General features: G+C 39.0%; 1 pseudogene; it reads right to left on the reverse strand.

The window, feature by feature from the left end:
• Positions 1-511: 511 nt before the first annotated feature.
• Positions 512-2,959, reverse strand: LOC112408400 (UDP-N-acetylglucosamine--peptide N-acetylglucosaminyltransferase 110 kDa subunit pseudogene; annotated as a pseudogene).
• Between the last annotated feature and the right edge of the window lie 8,478 nt (positions 2,960-11,437).

Consider the following 11,437-nt stretch of genomic DNA (forward strand, 5'->3'; position numbering starts at 1 on the left):
GGGGGGAAGGGAAGAAGGAAACGGACCAGGAAAAGAATTTAAGCCATCATCTATAAACCAACAAAGCACTGATAGTTCCAAACATTATGTCAGACACTAAAATGACTGATATAGGCTCAAGTGGTTTATAAAACCTATAAAAAGACTACACCAGCAAAGTCCCCATATCTGTAGAGTTCAGAAACTAAAACAAGGAATATTTTAGCTTAAAACCTTATCTCAAGAGAATCATATACACTTGACATGAATAAAAATATCTGAAACCAAACATTTTAAAAAGCCCCAATACCCAAAATATAAAGAAAAAATTTAATTCAGAAGACTCAACCAATCCATGATAATCACAAAACGGCTGGGCAATCTCTATCTCCCTTCCACACTAACCATCCATCCCATGGAAGACCAAGGGAGATCAGACCTTCCAGACTTACCTTCCAGACCTTCCAGACACCGGGCTGCTGCAAAATTCTATGGGGACTCCTTGTGGAACAGCGGTTTCCCATCTCTTGTATCAAACGTTGATCTGGGTAGTTGCCAGCCCATTGCTAATACTGAATCCATTAATTGTTATCTGAATTTGTCTTCTGTTAATCATTTCAATAACTGCTTCTCCAATAGTATTCATTGCAATGACAGGCATATTAAGAGCTGTATTACTGCTTTCTGCGTTGTGCCCTCTATCAGGACACTTCATCTTGACAATTTGCACATCTGGGAGACTATCAAGAAATGCTTTGAGGTCGATGCCATTCAGCACAATCCGATTGTCATAAATGTGCCCATTGGACTTAAAATCGATGACTGCTTTCTTCTTCAGGTGAGGGAACATATTAGCATGATCACCAATAAAGAAAGTATGGGGCATATAAGCCAGTTTCTCAGAATACTGCTCAGCAACTTCAGCAGGTGAAGTTTCCTGATCAGTGATGATATAATCCATGAAAAGCACACCACTGGTCCCAGGGTAGCCCAGCCACATTGCCTGAATAGGAGCTGGCCTGAGAGCAAAGAGTTCATTTCGAGCACCCCTGGTATAACCATTCAGATTTACAAGGATGTGTATACCATCTTGATGGATGCGATCAGCTGCTTTCCCACTGCATGGAATCTGAGAAAGATCAGTGAAATGATGGGCTTCTGCCATCACCTTCGCTCGGAAGTTTGTGCCGTCATCTGGGCTCAGGGCATAGCAGAAGACCTCAAATTTATCAGGATTGTGCGTGCCTGGAATAGACTGCATAAGATGAGAAGTAGGATGATTCCCAAAGTCAGAACTCACGTACCCTACACGCAGTCGACCATCACTGAGCTTCAAGTCTTTTGGATGTTCGTACGGTGGTTTATGAAGGACATTTATCTTATCCAAGCAGAGGTTCCCATGGCTCTCAGCAATAGCCTTCCTGAAGCCATGAGAAAGAGGATAGAGCATACTATGATGAGGCTGCACAGAAGGCAACCTATTCTTCTCCAGCTGGTCAGCCACAATGCTGACCAACTTCTTCATTCGCTCATCATAGTCTGTCCAATCACAGACAATCTGCAGGCAATGAGCCAAATTACAATAAGCGTCTGGAAAATCAGGTTTAAGCTTCAGAGCAGTGCGATAAGAAGCAATTGCTTCTGGAATATTCCCTGAATCCTTGTGAATGGAAGCCAGATTGCTGTGGGCATCCGCAAGCGCAGGGTTAATCTGAATGGCACGAGTATAACACTGCAAGGCTCCCTGAACATCCTGCATCTCCTTTAGAGTGCTTCCCATGTTACAGTAGGCGTCAGCAAAGGTAGGACTGATTCGAACAGCCTCCTTATAATGCATCAGAGCTTCCTGCAGTTTTCCCTGCTGCTGCAATACACTTGCTAAATTTGAATGGGCAACAGCAAACTCTGGGAAGACTTCTAATGCTTTACGATACAAGCGAACTGCCTCTTCAATGTTTCCCTGGTCTCGGTTGATATTGGCTAGGTTATTCAGAGTGTCTGCATGGGTGGGACACAGCCAGAGAGCTGTCTTATAACAGTCTTCTGCTTCGGCAACACTGCCCTTCTCTTTGAGAGCGTTGGCTAGGTTGCAGTAAGCATCAGGGAAATGTGGTTGCAATTCAAGAGCTCGCCTGTAGGTGTCTATTGCCAGATCCATCAGGCCTTGCGCATAGTATACACCAGCCAGGTTGCCATGTACCACTGCATGATTTGGACTCAAGCTTATGGCACGAAGGTAAGCTGCCACAGCTCTGTCAAAAATGCGTGCCTCTTTCAAGACATTTCCTAAATTGATATAAGCATCCAGAAAATTGGGGTCAAGGTTAACAGCCTTTTCAAAGTGATGAATTGCAAGCCAAATCTCCCCTTGTGCATTGAAAACACAGCCAAGATTACTCCAAGCTACTGCAAAGTTCGGTTGCGTCTCAATTGCTTTCACATAACATGCCTTGGCTTCTTCCAAGCGACCCAGGGCTTTGAGCAGGTCCCCTAGGTCACTGCAAACACAGTACAAATCAGGATTGTACTGAAGGGCAGAGACGTAAGCTTGTACTGCCCCTTCCATGTCGCCTGCTGCTACCAAAGCGGCTGCCAGGTTAATATAACCATCGATGAAGTCTCGTTTGAGACGCAATGCATGCCGGTAATGCTCAACTGCTTCCTGCAACTGCCCTCTTTCCTTGTACACATTCCCCAAATTCGAATAGGCTTCTGCCAGAAGAGGGTTCTGTTTAATTGCCAGAGTACTAAAGTGGGCAGATCTGTCCAGCCTTCGACACTGGAAGTGTAGAGATGAAAGTAATAAAAGTACTCCAGTATTGTTTGGCTCTTGTCTCCAGAGCTGCATGCAGTGTCTCTCAGCTGCCTCAAAATCTCCTGCCTGACATTCCTGATGTGCCAACTCAGCTAACCCTCGGAAGGAAAGCATACGTCTCGTTGGTTCTGTGCTGTCGGCCACGTTGCCCACAGAAGACGCCATCTGGAGCTTCTGGAGAGAGTGAGAAAAGGGGGTAATTGAGTCCCGCTGCCGCCACTACTGGCAAGAATGTTTCTAGAGGTAGCAAACACGAGCGCAGCAGCCGTACCACTGCTTTGGCAGGCTTAAGCGGCGGCAACAGTTACAGGCACCAAACCTTAGGAACTCTGGTTGGCCATCTACCTCTCACGCTCTCGAAATCTTAATTCTTAACCCTGCCCTCTTCCACCATTTTTCTCCTAATAAAGGAATAAAAATTACCTATACACTTGCCTTAGAAGAAATCAAAAGTCAGTAGTCCAAACACTTTTTAAAATTTTGTTTTCTGTCCAGTTGGAAATGAAATACATGATTGAGTTTTCTTCATTATTCACATAGTCAATGTGGAAAACATTAGGGCCATGAATTTCAATACGGTAAGATCAGAAAATTTTAAATTGGCCTTCCCAAACCACTAATAAGTAACCGATATTGTATATAATGCTAAAATCTTAGAGACTGAGTTTGATATTTAAAAAGTTCTGAAAACATTAGCTAATTTCTCCTCATCATATTTCTCATGCCTCAAACCTGAGTATTACTTTTTTAAAAATAAATTTATTTTTATTTATTTATTTATTTTTATTTTGTCTGCGTTGGGTCTTCAATGCTGCATGCGGGTTTTCTCTAATTGCGGCGAGCAGGGGCTACTCTTTGTTGTGGTGCACGGGCTTCTCATCACAGTAGCTTCTATTTTTGTTCCACAACTCCTTTTTAGGTCCTACGAAGAACCCTAGAAATTAGTTCATGTAATTATAGGTTTTTGCAAAATTGTCAAAAGTGAGATATTTTAACTTCCATCAGGTAAGACCAGCGTCTCTTTCTTTGCCAATTTTCCTTCTATTATATTCCGCTATGTTGGATCATATTGGAATGGCCACAGGCTTTTTGTGAAATCTGGCTAAGGAGATGTTTCAAGTGAGGCTATTATGTGATTTTCAGACATCACCATATGTAATTGACTATACACTATCCCATTACAGGAATAACTTCCAGTACTCTTACTGACTACTCTACTGATTCAACTAGCACAAGACACAGAAGCATAAGGACAAAAACCACCTTACAATATAGTCATGTCTTGCACTTCACAGCTCTTAAAGCATGTGTGTTTGAAGAAGAAAAAAAGAACTGAAATGTATAAAACCAGAAGCTATTCTGTGGAAAATGATTTCAGTCATCAGGCATGTGAAAGACAAGTCAAAGATTCAGTTCTCGGGATTCCCTGGTGGCGCAGTGGTTGAGAGTCTGCCTGCCGATGCAGGGGACACAGGTTCATGCCCCAGTCCGGGAAGTTCCCACATGCCGCGGAGCGGCTGGGTCCGTGAGCCACGGCCGCTGAGCCTGCGCGTCCGGAGACTGTGCTCCGCAACGGGAGAGGCCACAGCAGTGACAGTCCCGCGTACCACAAAAAAAAAAAAGATTCCGTTTTCATCAATGCTTAGTCAAAACGGAAATTTTCTTCTGTCAAGAATATACTCCAGGGGCTTCCCTGATGGCGCAGTGGTTAAGAAGCCGCCTGCCAATGCAGGGGACACGGGTTCGAGCCCTGGTCCAGGAAGATCCCACTTGCAGCGGAGCAACTAAGCCCGTGCGCCACAACTACGGAGCCTGCGAGCCACAACTACTGAAGCCTGCGTGCCTAGAACCCGTGCTCTGCAACAAGAAAAGCCACCACAATGAGAAGCCTGCACACCGCAACAAAGAGTAGCCCCCACTCGCTGCAACTAGAGAAAGGCTGTGCACAGCAACGAAGACCCAACACAGCCAAAAATAAATAAATAAAAGAATATACTCCATCACTAATGTGTGTAATGGAATGGTGTGAATGAGTATTTTATCAGAATTCCTGTAATGCACAAACCTATAGTAGTACTGAAATCAGTAATGCATTTATAATACTAAATATTCATGAGGAAGTAATCCATAGAGGTTTTCTCAAAGTTAACAATGAAAATTAATATGACATTATCAATAATAAATTGTGAAGCTGAAATAAACTTTTCTAAACTATTAATAACTAAAAGCAAATTCTAATCAACCATGTTAATAGAAATCTATGTCTATAAACTACAAAGTTTATTTCTTAAAGTTTTATTTCTAAAATACATCAACTGTCATATGAGGAGGCAGTTAAAGAATACATAGCTAAAAGAGTGGGGGAAAAGTTTTATAGAGACACATCTGGCAGTAGTTAATTTTTAAATGTCATTTTTCTAGATTTTGTGACACCCATAGTATTGATATTTGAATGCATTTAAAATATTGTAATTTGAAGATTTGCTACTTCCAGGTAGAATAAAATATTTTGAAGCAAAACAACATTTCCACTGAGAAAAACAAAAAAAGCCAAATAAAGTAGCCAGTATTCAATCAAAAAGTTATAGACAAACCAAGAGATAGAATCATATGACTAAAATTCTAAGAAAAGAACAGATAATACAAAAATATTTATATAAGATATTGTGTATCTTTATCAGGAAAAGTCTTTATCAAGAAAAGACTTTAAAATCATCAGAATTAATATTATATTTTATTTATTTATATACTTTATTTATATATTTATGTAAAGAACTTAAAGATAAAGCCCTAGTTAAGGCAGTGACAGTAGCAGTAGCAATGGGACTGAAAAGAAATGGTTATATTCAAGCATATTTTGTCAGTAAAAGTACAAGATCAAATGTCTGACTGCATACATGGAATGGATAGACAGAGTGGGAAAAATCAAAGTTAACTATAGAGGTTCTACCTGAGATTAAAAGATAGAAAGGAACACCTGCATGTTTCAGAAAGTAACAGGGAAATTAAACCCGAGAGAAATAAGAGCGGACTGATGTCTGTGGGTTCCGTTCCTCAGTATAGGCCTTATGTAAATAGGGGCTGGAGCTAGAAATCTAACATTACCTTGAGGCCAGGAATTTAGACTCAGGATGGAACAATATTGAGAAGTTGGTACAGATATCCTACAGAAATTTCATGAGGAACTGCTTAGTCCATTAAGAGGGCCAAGGGAGGTGGTGAGGAAGATTGATATCTCTTGAAAACCTTCAGGTACAGAAAACATCAACACCTCTGAAAAGTAGGCCTGTCCTTCCCAGAGTTGTGATGGCCAGGTTGTCACTAACCTGTAAAGCCTTGTATGAGTCAGAAACTGCAAGGAGAGTAATTCAAAGAAAAACAGATGCAGGATGGGTGTGGCAATAAATCCTAGGACCCTATCAGAAACAAAATTAAAACCACTCTAAAGGGAAATTTTAACAAACCAGAGCAGATAGTATCCTAACCAGAATAGAATAACAATTCTGAGGAAGTTACTTTAGTTATTTAAGTAATATTCAATGTATTTCCATGGCCAGGCCTTTTTGAAGAATTCTAAAACATACACAAACAATTCATTTACATCTTACATATCCCACCATCCAGAGCAAAATTCACTTAAGTACTGTACTGGTGGAAATTAGGAAGCACTATGGAGAAAATAAAAAGGTGTTTACCATAAAAAAATGTGAAGATAAGAAAGATAATGTCTAATTTTTAATTATCTTGTGGTTTATTGAAATCTTTTGGAAACCCAAAATAGAGAAAACCTAGGAGGAAATGAAGATTTAAATAGAGATTTATCAACTTATCTACAAAAGCTTTATTAATCTCTTCTTTTAATAACATTCCTGAGAGTTATAAATGTGTCCAGTGATAGGGCTGAATAAGCCTGAGAGAATTTCAATTGTTTACTATTCTTGGTCAGCTATTAAGACCTTTCAGGAGCATCTTGATTTTCATGGCATCATCCAACAGAAAGCAGGATATTTTACAGAAAGTCCTGGTCCACTTTTTGGCTTGCTTTTGTGTTTATGTTTTTGTTTTTTTCACATTGGGTGGTACATTAGGCTACCTATCGCATACTCCCTCATTCATGCGTGCATTCATTCAAACAATATTTACTGAGTTGAGATATTTAATTAACACTCAATAAATGATGTTTAGATGAATGAATGCGCTTTTTTATCAAAGTAAGTGTAAGTACTGAGAAAAATTACGGAATGTATGATCCCAGCCCCACAGAAGTGTATAATTGTGTTGAGGATATAACATATGCTGATGAAATAACTAATATATCATATTGGACAGTTTCTAAGTTCAAAAATGAGTTTTTATAAATAATCAGAGCTTAAGGAGGACAAAGAAGGGACAGTTCATTATGCGTTGACTCTATCAATAAATGTACATTTCAGATGAGATCTGAGATTGACCTTAAAGAAAGAAGAGGACTTAGATATATGAACAGAGAACAAAAAAGGCATGGTGATAGCATGTGCATAGATAGTGTGGCCAATATTTATGTTCTTCATTAAAGATAGTCAGAGATAACCCAAATGTAACTGTTTCCATGGGTCCATTCTCAGTAACCAAACAAAACGGCAAATCCTATCTTAGTAAAACTAATGAAAAACACAGTCTTTAACAAAGACATTGTGAAGGAAAGGGGGAGAGAAAGGCTTGCATCCCACACCACACAACAAAACTTATTTATTTGTTTCATTTTCTCCCTCTGAAAATTTCCTCTCCCTCTCTCTGTATGTCTCTCTTCTCCCATATCTGGCCACACTCTACCAACCACCTTTCCAAATCTTTCCAGATCTCTCCATCCTAGTTTCATTATGCCACAACTTAAACATCTCACAGGTCTCCAGGATGCATCCGCATCACTTATTCCACAAAGACAAACAAAGGACACTTCTCAGGATCACGTTTCTTTGAAGGAAGAGGTCATGAGGAGTGATTATAAATAATATAAGGTGGAGAGCAGTGACTTAAAATACCATTTTTCCTCTTAGAATGTGAATACAGGGTACTTTGGGAAACTAGAAAAGCTAGAAAGGATTCATTGATAATTATTTATTTTCAATGAATAAAATAAAATGTAATAATACAGCTAAACTCTGACAGATTAACTTTTTCAAAAGTTGCTTTCACACACCTTCACTATTGGGATGTTTGATAAACACATCTTTCCTTCTTTACTTTTTTCTTTCTTTGCAGATACTGGCACCAAATTTTCAAACAATAAGAACTTTCCCATAAGTCCCTTGCCAGGCAAGATTAAGGTATAACAATCCAAACAGATTTTTGAAGAAGATAACTGGTTGAAAGCACAGGAAAAGAGCTGGGTTTCTCTTTTTCAACAATCACATAATGAGTAATGTGGGAATTGGTTTAAAAAGTCTCTCTCCATGAGGGGCTAAGGTTAAGATTAGAACTTCTGAGGCCAGAAGAGCAAAATAACTACAACAATCCACATATTTTCAAGAGCTGCCCTTTGGATGTGAGGGATTGATTTTTCCCACTATTTTTCAGCAACCCAACTGGTGTCTTTATTAAATGACATAAGAGAATACAGTGTGGCCAAGAAGGCTTAGATTTCCTTAGCCCCAAGTCAGATATTCTCAAGTGACTGTCCACTCGAATTAAAAAGAGAGATTTACAAGAGGAAACTGGATTCAACTGAGTGTACTTTTATTTCAACCCTTTACCTGAATTTTTTGTTTTGTTTTCAATTCTCCGCTGAAGTGCCTACATATATATATCTTTAGGAACATTTCCTTAAGTTGAAGTATTAATTCAGTATATTCATTTACTATAATTTAGAAAAGCCAAATGACTTAGGCAAATTCATTTCTACATTGCCACAGCAGTGTATTGTGAACTAAATGACACCTGGCAGTTCTTTACTCAGATACTAACTCAATTAGAAGGCAGAACAAGGATACCTACCCATTCAGGGAAGGAAAGGTCACTTAGCCTCTGTAGCTGTCTTAGGTCTCTTATCATCACAGTAACAAATTGAAGACTAAAAACCATACGACCACCTCAATAGATGCAGAAAAAGCTTTTGAAAAAATTCAATATCCATTCATGGTAAAAACTCTCCAGAAAGTGGGCATAGAGGGAACATACCTCAACATAATAAAGGCCATATATGACAAGCCCATAGCTAACATACTCAATGGTGAAAAGCTGAAAGCATTTCCCCTAGGATCAGGAACAAGACAAGGATGCCCACTCTCACCACTTTTATTAACATAGTTTTGGAAGTCCTAGCCACAGCAATCAGACAAGAAAAAATAAATAAATAAAAGTACTTCAAAATGGAAAGGAAAAAGTAAAACTGTCACTATTTGCAGATGGCATGATACATAGAAAAAACTAAAGACACCATCAAAAAAGTATTAGAGCTCAAAAATGAACCTGGTAAATTTTCAGGATACAAAATTTATATATAGATATCAATTGTATTTCTATACACTAACAGTGAACTATCAGAAAGAGAAATTAAGGAAACAATCCCATTTACAATGGCATAAAAAAGAATAAAATACATAAGAATAAACCTGCCTAAGGAGGTAAAAGACCTGTACCTAGGAAACTATACGACACTGATAAAAGAAATTAAAGATGACACAAATAGCTGGAAAGATATACCATGGTCACGGATTAGAAGAATTAATATTGATAAAATGACCATCATACCCAAGGAAATCTAGGGATTCAATGCAGTCTGTATCAAATTATTAATGGCATTTTCCACAGACCTAGAACAAATAATTTTAAACTTTGTATGGAAACACAAGAGATCCTGAATAGGTAAAACAGTCTTGAGAAAGAAGAACACAACTGGAGGAATCATGCTCCCTGGCTTCAGACTGTGCTACAAACATACTACTAATCAAAACATTATGGTACCGGCACAAAAACATCGACCACTGGAACAGAATAGAGAGCTCAGAAAGAAACCCATGCACTTATGGTCAATGAATCTATGACAAAGGAGGCAAGAATACGCAATGGAGAAAAGTTCGGGCTTCCTTAGGGATGGTTTCATCAATTCATTTGTTTTCTTAAATGGACCATACTTTTCCATGTCTTTGTATACCTTGTGATTTTTTTTGTTGAAAATTTGGCTTTCAAATATTATAATGCGGTGTCTATGGAAATCAGATTCTCCCATTTTCCCAGGGTTTTCTGGGCTTTTGATTGTTGAAGGCTGTAGTAGTCTGTTTGTTTGGGGACATTTCCAAACTATTTTTGCAGTGACTGTATTCCTTATAGGAACTATATTATAGTCCTACATTCCTTATAGGAACAGGCACTGAAGTCTCTGTTCCTTTAGCTCATGTTTAGCTTATATTTTGACAGAGATTTCCTTGAATTTCCTTGAATTCCTGCACCTAAAACAAACAAAAACAAATATACACAAGCACATCCACATGCACACTCAAAACCACACACCTCTCCCCATTGTGCAGATTGCTGGATCATTCCAACATTTAGGTAACCTGCACTGAGTTCAGAGCTCAGCCCATGGTAAAAGCTTAGAGACTCCTCTGGTGTTTTCAGAACATACATCTTATCTTGAGTATGCATGTGGCTTTCTTAATTTCTCTGGACACATGTGTACTTTTTGTATGTTCTAAGTTCCCAAAGAATCTCCCCCAACTTTTGCTCCTGCAATCTTATGTGGTCTATTGTATTTCAATGCACAGTCTTCTGCCCCAGCCATCTGTGCTTTTTTAGTTCACCTTGCACTTTTTTTGAGCAATGACCGCTGCTTTTCCAGACTGTGTTCCAAGTTAGCTAAGACAGAGATAAGCATCTTGTGTCAGTCCTTCACGTAGCTCCCAGACAGGTTAGAATAGATACACATAATAGTCTGAGAGTACAGTCTCTTCTGCTCCCTCCTGAAGCAGGATTGAGGGTCCCATACTAGGAATGGTCTGCCGCTATTTTAAGACTATCACTGCATTAAGACTCCACCACTTTAAGACCATCACTACACTAACAGTGGATGGGGCAAGGGCAAGTAAAAGTGCCACAAATCTTTCCTGCCATATTCAAATTGCCTCTTCCCTGGGTCAGTATGTGTTTGGTTGCTGTAAGTCTTTGCCTGACTTCAGGACTAAGAGAAACTCAAAGAACTCCACAACAAGAAAGAGTATAATCAAACTCTCAGAAGCCAAAAGACAGAGAAAGAATCTTTTCTCCCAAGGGAGAAAGAAAAAAGAAATTTGTTACAAAGCAGGGATCCTCAAAAAGGTTAATAGCTAATTTCCTATCTGAAACCACAGAAGCAAGAGGCCAGACATATTTAAAGTGCTGAAAGAAAAAAATTGTCCACCAAGAATTCTATATTTGGCCAAACTGGTTTCAAAACTTAGGGAGAAATGAACACATTCCCAGATGAACAAAGGCTGAGGGCGCTTGTTTTACAACTTCCTACCACTGCCCTTTGAGAAATGCTAAATTGAACCTTCAGGTTGAAATGAAAGGACACTAGGCAGCAACTCGAAGCTGTATAAAGAAATAGATATCTCCAGTAAAGATAAATACATGGACAAATACTAAAGCCAGTATTTTGTTATTGGCTTGTAACTCTACTTTTTATTT

The sequence above is a fragment of the Neophocaena asiaeorientalis genome, unplaced genomic scaffold, assembly GCF_003031525.2.
Source record: "Neophocaena asiaeorientalis asiaeorientalis breed wild unplaced genomic scaffold, Neophocaena_asiaeorientalis_V1.1 scaffold585, whole genome shotgun sequence".
Taxonomy (NCBI): domain Eukaryota; kingdom Metazoa; phylum Chordata; class Mammalia; order Artiodactyla; family Phocoenidae; genus Neophocaena; species Neophocaena asiaeorientalis.